Here is an 11,316-nt window from a genome sequence, read left to right on the forward strand (position 1 = left end):
CTGCATCAGGATTTAAGTGATGAGACACGTCCGTGTTAACACAGTGGTTTTGATGTGTGTTTGTGTTGAAACAAGGCACGGCTCTGGTCAGTGGTGTCCTCTCATACTGCTGGCACGGTTAATATTTTGATCCGTCTCCTTCTGGTGAGAGCTAAAAGACATTCAGCTCAATTCAATCCAGGTGTGATTCACATTATTAAACATTGTTATACTGGTTCACGATTAATCCTTAGAACATTACTTGTGTTATAGGTCGAAACAGATAGACTATTACTCATTCCTAACATGGGATCCTTTGGTAACATCAATAACAATGTCTGTTCAAACAAGGAAGTAGGACCTGATTTGGCACTAATCATATGGGTAAGTCAAAAGGGACCACCACCACCCACCGCCGCTTGTGCTAATAGGAGGAGTATTATTTTTTACAAAAAAAAACACGAGGACGCCACCAGTGTCATTGGGATTGTAACAGAATTAATAGATAAGTTATTTATTAGAGACATAAGTATTTTGCAAAACAAGAGTCCAGTTTTTCAAGTGTTTCTCCTCCAGACTGTCGTTAGTACATGGTTCATTCACATACTTTGAGCTTCTATGTATTTGTGCCACTACATCTGCAAATGTAAGTCCTTACTCTAGATGCCATTATTTGAAGATGTTATTTGAAGTGAAACAGTTTCTTAAAACTGACCCTGTTTGTGTTTATGAATGTCTTGACTTTTGGACTAAAAAGTCTGTATGAGCGATCCACTGTTTTAACAGACCAAAGTGTAGTTATACATTTTTTCTACTAAAGGACCATAAATGGCCATTTACTCTTTATTTGTATATATTAAAAATGATGGCGATAAATTTATCTCTCGATACAATCTCTGTGGGCTCACCAAAAACATTACAATTAATTAAAAAAAATAATATAATATAAAATATTGACACTACTAAAAATGAATTCTCTTTTTCAATCACTGTATAAGATTTTACCTGATTAAAAATCCCATCTGTATTTCAACATTTCATGAGTACTTTGATCATTTATCATAATATTTTGTTGCATAACCTGGAAATTAAATCAAAGAAGCCAGAATACTCAATCTTTATTTTATTTTATTTGTCCCCCAAAGGTAAAGGCTGAACATTGTCTTACAAAATATGATCTAATGGAAAACACAGTATTTCAAAGTTACAGAAATGCAGCTGTTTACAAACATTCATAGCATCTGTTTCATTCTTATTAACAGTCTTAGCATTTCTTAAGATTTTAGACCGCATCGTCTAATTCAATTTGTGGCCAACAGCATGTGACAACACAACATAACACCAATGAACAGATCAGATGTGGTGTTTGGCATAGTGGGATCTCAGCTCTGAAGACCCCACAAGTATATAAACTCTATGAATTTGTAAAAAACACTTTCCATTTTGCTTTCAGATTGTGAAATTCAGTGCGGAACTGAGGGTTGACCGCTGCGTAGATGATCGGGTTGGTGAGGGATGTTATGCAGACCAAAGACACTGTTAAAATCTCCAGCTCCTGATAAACCTCCTCCTGAAAAACATTAAACATAGATGCCAAGACATCAGTAACTTTAGCTGTTGTTTTGCTAGACCTATATGACCAATGCACTGCAAAAAAAATAATTAAATAAATTATTAAACAAATAAATAAAAATACTATTTTATGTAATCAATTATCAGTATTAAGTATTGAGATTAATAATCTAAAATGAATCCTTAAAACAAGATACTTTTAGTTTATATGCAAGACATAAAGACTTAAATTAAAATATATCTTCCATTATTTAGTTTATTTTATTTCTCTTGTTTTATGCATAAAGCTGCAAAATGAATGACATTTACACTTTAAACCAAAAAAATTACATGATTAATTTGTTCTATTTATTTGCGGTGTGAATGGTGACGTAGCTAGTTGTCAAGTCACCTTTATTTATGTTGCGCTTTTAACAAGCACTTTACAGTATTAAATAGGAAAATAGTGTGTCAATAATGCAAAATGACAATAGTAAACACTCATTTTCAGTTAAAGGCAGTTCATCATTGAATTCAGTGATGTCATCATCCAGCTCAGTTCAGTTTAGATAGTATCTGTGCAATTAAGTCGATATCGCTGTATATTAAGTTGTCAAAGAGTTATTTCTAATCTGGTTGAATGGGGCATTTTCTCCTTTTCTAGTTTTTTTTTTTTTTTTTTTTTTTTTTTTTTTTTTTTTTTTTAAAGAGTATGTTAAATTGTGATACAAATTAGTAAAATATTAGTTTGAAACTTACTGTCAGATTGTCATGTCGGTAAAATAACTGATTTAAAACCATTGTCACAATCAGCGGGATCCAAAAGATGAGGAAGGTGAAGATGATGTATCCGGAGCGTTTGGCCAGTTTTGCTCTCCTTCTTGGCGTGTCCTCCTCCGTTCTCTTTGTGCGAGAGATGGCATCATACAGACGGCACCCGCCACCTCCTCCTCCTCTGGAGCAGCTGTGGCTTCTCCGGTGGATGCTGGAGAAGTTTCCACAGCAGTTTCTTGAGGACCATTCTGCTCTTCAGCACCTTCTTCTACATTTCCTGATGTTGGAGAAGTTTCTTCAGTAGTATCTTGTGAAGTGCTTGCCTCAACAGTACCATCTTCTTCAGAAGCTGATGGAAGAAGAGTTCCTGAAATATTATCTCGTTGGTCATTCGACTCTTGCTCACCATCTTCTCCTTTTACTGAAGACTGAGAACTTTCTGCAGCAACATCTTGCTGGGCGTTTGGTTCCACACCAGCTTCTCCACTGGTTGATCCTACGGAAATTTCTCCATCTTGGTGGGTGTGCCTGACTCTACAGCACCATCTTCTTCATTAGTTGATGAAGAATAACTTTTTGCAGAAGTAGGTTGGTGGTCTTTTGGCTCCCCAAGAACTTCGAGAACCTGTGGTGCTTCACTGGAAAGTTCATCTTTAAAGGTGACTTTGGTTTCTCTTGATATTTCAGTCGCAGTCTCTGGTTTATTTAGATCTGAAGTGTCAGTCACAGCTGTTCTGGGGAGTTCCTCAGATTTTTGGGACGGGCAATTCTTCACACGGACTCTTTTTTTAGGCGGTTTTAAATCAGCGTTATCGGTTGTGTGTTTTCTGTATCAGTTTTAATAGAGGTCTTAATTGTTTCTTCTTTTTTGTGATTTGTATCCTCTTTCTTCTTATCCGGTGGTGCAAAGACGAACCCTTATCGAATATTTTCCGCCGTGCGCTCTTACTAAAGGAAAATGCGTCAGTAGAATCCAGTGATGACCGTCAAAACAAAAGCACCAGATGGGAGACAAAAGATAAAAAGCCAAATGTGTCGTACGACTCTAATGTCTCCATGCGCAAACCTCTGCACCTGCGAGTCTTTTCGCAAATATCACGCATATGACCGATATGGAGATGGGAAAGCAAGCCCGAGCAATCCTTTCCATCCATATCTGGTCTTCTGCTTTTTAAAAGCTTGTAGACAATAACCTCTTGATTTTAACCCTCGTTCATCACCATTGGTCTCCATTTGGTTTGGTTTTTCAGCTAAACACCCGGCAGGCTCCTGGTCACCGGGGCTGGGTTTTTTGTTTTAGGCAAATTCCTAGTTCCGTATTGTTGTCATCTCCAGACTGGAACATGGCCAATACAGCACAAGGGGGGATTTGAATTGATTTTCCCTTGATTTCTCGCTACTGAGCTTTTTGGGTTTTTATTGTTATTGTAAACTGATTTCTAATTTTAAAAAGGCTTTATTTGGAATCATAGAATAGTCAGGAACTGCTATTTGATTATGGTCTTGTCATAGCGAATCACATAATATTATTTGAGGCGATTCATTTGGGAAAGGTTTTTTTTAATCCTCCTGAAAGATGTATTAATCGGGGATTTTAAGATGCCCAGTTTTTACTTCGTAAGGTTACTGTTTTGCCTTCAGTTTAATATCACAGTATCATTTTGGCCTATGTGTATATGGTTATGATTTTGATTTTTCACATGTTGATGGATATTATGGTATTATGTATGGGAAATTCATTTTGAGAATGGACTGATAAATGGATTATTCGTTTTGATATTTTCTAAAGATTACATATTAATAGTGCGGTATTAGTGTTTTTAAAGATGAACTATTTGACTATAAATGCGAATTAATTAATTTTAAGAATCTTAATAATGGCCGATAAACCAATGATTGAAAACCAACCAACAAATAATTATATTTAATTTTTTAAAGAAGTATCATGTTCACCCAAGGCTGCATTTATGTGTTCAAAATTTATTCCAATGTTCAAATAAATGTAACTTATTCCTGTGATGCAAAGCTCAGTGTTCGGCATCATTACCTCCAGTGTCAAGTGTCACACTGGATCCTTCAGAAATTCATTAGTGAAGCGATTTGGTGCTCAGGCAAACCATTTCTTTTTATCAGTGTTAAAACAAACAGTTGTGCTGCTTTCTATTTTGTGTGCGAACCCTTGATTACTTTACTGAATAGAAAGTTAAAAAGAATAAATTGTGTGAAAAAGAATTACAAATGTCCTTTATGCTGTCATTTTCACAGAAATTAAACCACATACTTGAAAGGAAAGTATTGATTTCGTAAAACTTTTGATCAACAAATTTTTTTTATAGACACTAATTATAAGAAAGACAGTCAGTAATGCCACAATTTCGTACTGCCACGGACCCAGATCAGACTGGATTAATCCTGTGTGGCTCCTCTGGGTTTGAGCACATTCATTAGATCACCAGTGTGAACGAGGGACGTATCGACCACAAGACAGGATTTCCAGAGACGACTCTCGCAACTGGACAAACATATTTCAGAGGATGCCTGGAGCATTTCATTACAACAATGGGAGTAACATATACCATAATGTAAACAAAAATAAATTACACTCTGTCAAAGAAAGCTTCAGACACTATAACAGGGACCCGTTTGTTAGTAAGAAAGTAGATGATGGGATTGTAGACGGGCTGGTCTGGGCGAAAGTACATCGGCATGGTGGCCACAAGAGGTGGGTTGTCGATCTCTGGATCCACAACTACCACCACAGAGATGGCGGTGTACGGCAACCAGCAGATGAAGAAGGCAATGATCATGGCCAGGACCATCCTTACCATGTGTTCATTGTCCTCCAAGGCAGTCTTCCCCCCTTGAAGTTCAATGCTGTTGTTGGATCTAAAAAGTATGGGGAATCATTCGCCAATGCTGTAAATAAACAAGTGTTTATAATTTCTCAGCACTAAGAACAAGCCGCCTTTCCTTCCTCATGGACACGAGGAAGTTGCTGATGAGCAGTACACAATGTACAGCGGTAGGCAGTAATGAAGCCACATGAGCGTGGTAGGACGATGAGCGGTAACTGTAGTGGTTCCAGGATCTCAACTCACAGCATAATGAGCAGGACGGTCTGGAAGCCCTCCGGCCCATACGCGCTCCAGCACAGCAAGTGGAAGCAACAGCAGAGAGAGGCAATAGAGCCAGACGAACAGCAGACCCTGGCAGCTCCTGCGGACATTCAGTTGGAAGCCCTGCCATGGGTTTGCAGACCACGTTGTACCGATAGTATGAAAGTAAACGTGAGAGTGCACAAAGCCCCCATGGCCTAGGAAGGAAAAGACGTTATTGTTCTGTTTGGAAAGATCTATTTATGGCTTTGCCTGGCTGTACAGTAGTTTATAAGAGTTTCAAGATTATAAGTCACAAAAAGTGTGTCATATAAATAATATCCTATATATATTGGATATATAGTAGCTTAATGTAAAAGCAATTGGAAAGTTGTATTTAAACTTTATAGAAATAACCATATGTAGTATTTTAGTAGTAAACATTTTATTTTTAACATTCACTTTTACAAACTTAATATTAATATAAAAAAAAAAAAAAAAAATTCTCAACATTTTAAATGGGATTTCCATCATTAAACTTATTATAGCCTTCATTAAAAGCCATTTTTAATGTATATATAAATATAAAAATCTGTAATATTTTTCGTATTAACATTTAAACATAATATAAAATATATTTTAATTCCGCTTCTAAACTATAAAAAATATTATTATTAAATGTTCAATACTATTTTAATTTTTCCCATACATTTTTAAATGGGTATTTCTCCCTGAAAAATTAGAACGTCCTAAATAAAAGCCAATTAATTATGTTATATAATTATTTAAAATTTTTAATTTCATTAAAAAATAATATTTATAGTTAATACTATAAGTACATATTAAGTCATATATGAACTAAAATCTAAATATTTAATATTATCACACTAATATCGTCTTTTATATATATATATATATATGCCACTCTATTACCATATGGGGGTTCCTTCGTGAAGGGAATCAACTATTTGGGACACATCCTATAGAATAACCACAATCATTTAGTCTGTACTCACAAAATAGTTCCACGCAAAAACCTTGAAAACACAGAACGCATCCCACTAAAAGGAAAGATCTCGACATTAAAATTATTATATGGCCTTAATATAAAAGCCGGGTTCTTAAGCATCACAGCAATTTTTAATGTTATATATAAATATAAATCTGTAATATTTTTAGTATTAAACATTTAAGTCTGGACATAATTATATACCAGCATATATTTTAATATCCACCTTTGTCAAATTACTTCTAAAATATAAACAAATATTTTGTTCTGAGGTTAAATGTTACACTTTGAAATACTATTTATTTTTCCCAAATACATTTTAAATAATGGGTCTTTACATATGTCAAAATAGAACGTCTCAATAACATAAATAGGTGCCAATTATTTAATGTTATATTAATTATTTCAAAAATTTTTAATTTCATTAAAAAATGCTGACCTGGTAGTAAATATTTATAGAGTTCTCATTTACTATATAATGTTCACATATTTAATGTCATATATGAAATAAAATCTCAAACCCACAATATTTTAATATTTATTCACACCTGTTAATTACAGTAAACAGCTGGCTAATTTTCGGCTTTGATGTAATTTTACAGTGCATCTTTTATTACTTTATCACAATATGATATATATATATATATATATGAAAATTTCCACTATATACCATTATGGGGGATTCTTCGTAAGGGAATTGTACAAAAACAGCAATATTTTGGGACACATCCTAATAGAATAACCACAATCCATTTCAGCTCTGTACACTCACCAAAATACTGTTCACAGCAAAAGAACCTTGAAAAACACACAGAGCGCGCATCCCCTAAAAAAGAAAGCTCCTTGGTAATTTGTGATGGTGCACCATGGCAGAGCCGCAGGTGGCAATCATTAGATCTGACTACAGCCAGACTGAGAATGATGACGTTCATCGCATTGAGAAAATGCAGGTTCTTAAGCATCACAGCAATCACCAACAAGTTATTAAACACAGAAAACTATTATGTGTTTATATAAACATAAGGTATGAAAGTATGCTGTAGCCCACACACGTGGCTAAACTATAGTAGGTTGCAACCCCAGGGCATCCAAGGATGGCTTTGTTTCGTATCTGTTGTTTTTAGTCATGAACAGTCCATGGTGGAAGATGAAGTCTGGACGGCAGGGTGTTTTGTTCAGAGCTGATTTTTTTCTTTATACCAGCAGACAGTAAAAATATGTGTTTAGGGATGTTTAAAAAGAAAGAATTGCTGCTTTCGTAGCGAGCATCTGGTTCGGCATCACTCATATCCAATTGTTAAAGGCCCTTTGTCAAATTACTTACGGTTTGCCGGCTAATTAATAATCTTGGACTAATCAAAGCAGCATGCAGGGATTTTGTTCTAAGGTTATTATATATGGATAATACACTTTGAAAAACTCAAGGGTCAATGAAAAAGATCACAAAAACAATTATCAAGATTTGAGTAAATTTTATAATAAATATCCCAAATAAAATACACTTTAAATAAGTTTAAAGACATTTGAACAAAGTGTCAAATAAATGACAAAGGCAAAAAAGTGTCACAAAAGTCCTTCCTTCAGTGTCAAAAAAAAAAAAAAAAAAAAGCTTAAAATAACAGACAAACAAACATAGATCAGCAGGTGTTCTCAATTTCAACAAAGCAAAATCCATCCATATACTGGTGCCTTCAAAAGGTACATGATGGATAGGTCAAACGTTCATACAATACCAAGTTCAGTATACTGAAACCGTAAAAAAAAAAACCACCACTGTCAAAAAATATATTTTTTACCCAGCATGTAAGCAGAAAATGCTGACCTGGTAGTACAATACTGTTGCTGCAAGATTAGGACTTAACTTCTAGCTAAGAGTCACACAAACTCTCATTGTACAGCAAATATATATAATGTTCAGCATAATCTTGTGCTGATGATTTCTAAACAGTTACACAATATCAATATTCAATAAAATACATACAACAGGGACCAAAAATCTGAAACTAAACTTACAGAATGCAAAAGCTAACATTGAGATTCAAAATCAAATTTAAACCATTGAAAGTGAAATTGCATTTACATCAAGCAAGGAGGGAAAAACCCGTGCGGTGGGGGTGAATGCCGTTGTTATCTCGACCAGTCAGCTGCAGCCGTTGCAGTTCATCGTCGACTCGGGACAAACCTTCAAAATGTGTGTGTTCTAAAATACTTTATCCTCGTTGCCATATTTACGGTACACCAGGTGAAAAGATGAGGCTAGATTTGATGATCTTGCTCAGATTAGACCTGCAGGTTTATCTTCTGAGGAGTTGTGAGCATTCGAAACAGCTTCGGACACGTGACTAGGACTTAACCAAAATACGTTCTGTTCTGTACCGTTGAATTAAACAGCAGTTTGCGATTAAAAGTTTTTTTTCCAAAAACGGTTTGCATTCACAGTATTCAACTGTATTTTTGAATAACAGTGCTTTACTGTTGGAAAATCTCTGTTTTTTTACAGTTTTTTTTTACAGTGTAGAAATTTTTTTGTATTATCATTATTTTTCTTTATTTTTTAATTAAAGTTTTTAGTTTTAATGTAATTTTTTTATTTTTTTTTTTGTATGTTTATTTTAGATTTCTATAAATCTATTATGCTCATCAAAGCTGCATTTATTTGATCAAAAATACAGTAAAACAGTAATGTGAAATACTAAATTAATTAAATTATTAAAATATTTAAAAGAACTGTTAAAATGTAATTTATTCCTGTGATGCAAAGCTGAATTTTCAGAATCATTACTCCAGTCTTCAGCGTCACATGATCCTTCAGAAATCATTCTAATATGCTGATTTACTGCTCAAGAAACATTTCTTATTATCAGTGTTGAAAACAATTGTGATGCTTATATTTTTCTGGAAATGGTGACACATATTGCAGGATTCTTTGATGAAATAAAAAGGTAAAATGAGCAGCATTTACTATGGAATAGAAATTCTTTTGTGTCATAATAAATGCCTTTACTGTTACTTTTGATAATTTAAGGCATCCTTGCTGAATAAAACTTAATAAAATACATTTCAAAAAAAAAAAAAAAATCTGACTGACCCCTAACTTCTGAACGGAAGTGTAGATCTTTTTCACTAGCGGACTCAACTTTGAAGCCACTTTGTACATTATCATTAATATTGCTAAACACAGTATGTAAGGCTTTTTAAAACATTAAACACTGAAACTGTTTTTATGATAATTTCAAAATGAATATAGTGTCCATCTGCCTTCCTGAGTTTTGTTTGAACCCTTTTGGTTCAAACAAAAGTTGTCCTTCATTAGCTATATCTGCAACCAAGTTTAGCTCAAAATCAACTTGATTTTTAACCCTTCTGTATGTACATTCACTTTCTCTCCCTTAGTCTATCATAAGCATAATAGGAGGTTTTTTTGAAGGGCCATGATGGAAAGAAAGACTACAACACAAATACAAAAATAAAAATCTCCTTTACCACTACGAGGCACATTAAAACACCACAAAGTTCCTTAAGTACTCTCTTGTCCATGTAGAGCAGGGGTCGGCAACCTTTTTGGCATGATGTGCTATTTTTTATTTTTCTGGTTATCCACTGTGCCAATTTTAATTTTTCTGGTTTTCAAATGTGATAGTGTTATTTTATTTTAATGAATGTGGTTTATTAGTATTTTTTTGTGTTTTTTTGTTTTTTTGGTGCAACAATTTTTTTTTTAGTGGTTATACAGTGTGACCGTACTGAACACCACTGTATGTGTGTGTGACTTCTGTGTCTCTCCATATCACCGCATGCTGCATATGCTCATCCGCACCACAAGGATGCGCTGTTTTCTTCCAAATCAAAGCTAAATACACGTAGAAACAGCACATCCCTGTGGCACAGATGATACAGAAGAACATATGCAGCATATGTTCATATGGAGAGACACAGAGGAGACTGTTAACAAAGGAATTGTTGAATAAAGTCATTATTTTTGTTCGGCAACCTTTGATCAATAATACAGTAAATAATCCACGCCACAAGGATGCGCTGTTTCTACGTGTATTTAGCTTTGATTTTGAATAATACATCACATCCTTGTGGCGCGGATGATACAGAAGTGCATATGCAGCATACGGTGATATGGAGAGACACAGAGGAGACCGTTGACAAAGGAATTACTGAATAAAGTCATTATTTTAGTTTTCTTCGCTTACAAAAAGTGTTCCCGTTGCTTCATATAACCCAGATTGCACGTCTGATGGCAGATGGAGTATTGTGACGACGACTTTCATACCTTTTATTTACATTGCAGGCTATGGGACAATCACAGGCCTCCTGGTTTTCATCCAAAATATCTTAAATCATGTTCTGAAGATGAATGGAGCTTTTTACGGGTTTGGAACGACATGAGGGTAAGTGATTAATGACAAATTTTCATTTTGGGGTGGAGTATCCCTTTAATGCGCTGCTGTAATTGATGCGCACGCACACACAAACAACTGACAAACAGATATCTGAAATTGCGCTGTGCAAAAAGTAACATTCAGAAGATCATAAACTTGTTGTCAGCGCTGCCACGCGACTTAATTCTCATACTTTAATAGTATTTATAGCTCCTATCAGGCTGTGTGACTATGAGAAGTTATTACCTCAAAATGTACGTCATGCAGTTTTTCCCTACTGCTCGCATGCCAGTGATTATCCCTCTGCGTGCCACTGTTGGCACGTGTGCCGTAAAATGTTGCCGACCCCTGATGTAGAGTTTTTTACATGGTATCAAAAGAAGGTATCCACAGTTTGCATGTACCACAGCACAGATCTACAATTCAAGTTATATGAAGTGACTCACCCACATGTGTCTTTAAAACTAGAGCCGGATCTGATTAAAGTGATGTAACATGTTAACTGCAGCTGCTCTGT

At 34.9% G+C, this 11,316-nt stretch overlaps 1 long non-coding RNA gene and 1 pseudogene across 1 annotated transcript; both read right to left on the reverse strand.

Moving 5' to 3' along the window:
• Positions 1–1,090: 1,090 nt before the first annotated feature.
• Positions 1,091–2,389, reverse strand: LOC122135724. Its single transcript, XR_006153654.1, has 2 exons — positions 2,290–2,389; positions 1,091–1,549 (listed from the first exon to the last, which is right to left on the reverse strand). It is a non-coding gene; the product is annotated as an uncharacterized LOC122135724 (long non-coding RNA).
• Positions 2,390–4,753: 2,364 nt separating this feature from the next.
• On the reverse strand, positions 4,754–11,251 carry LOC122135680 (annotated as a pseudogene).
• Between the last annotated feature and the right edge of the window lie 65 nt (positions 11,252–11,316).

Source organism: Cyprinus carpio, chromosome A25, assembly GCF_018340385.1.
Source record: "Cyprinus carpio isolate SPL01 chromosome A25, ASM1834038v1, whole genome shotgun sequence".
In the NCBI taxonomy this organism is placed as follows: Eukaryota; Metazoa; Chordata; class Actinopteri; order Cypriniformes; family Cyprinidae; genus Cyprinus; species Cyprinus carpio.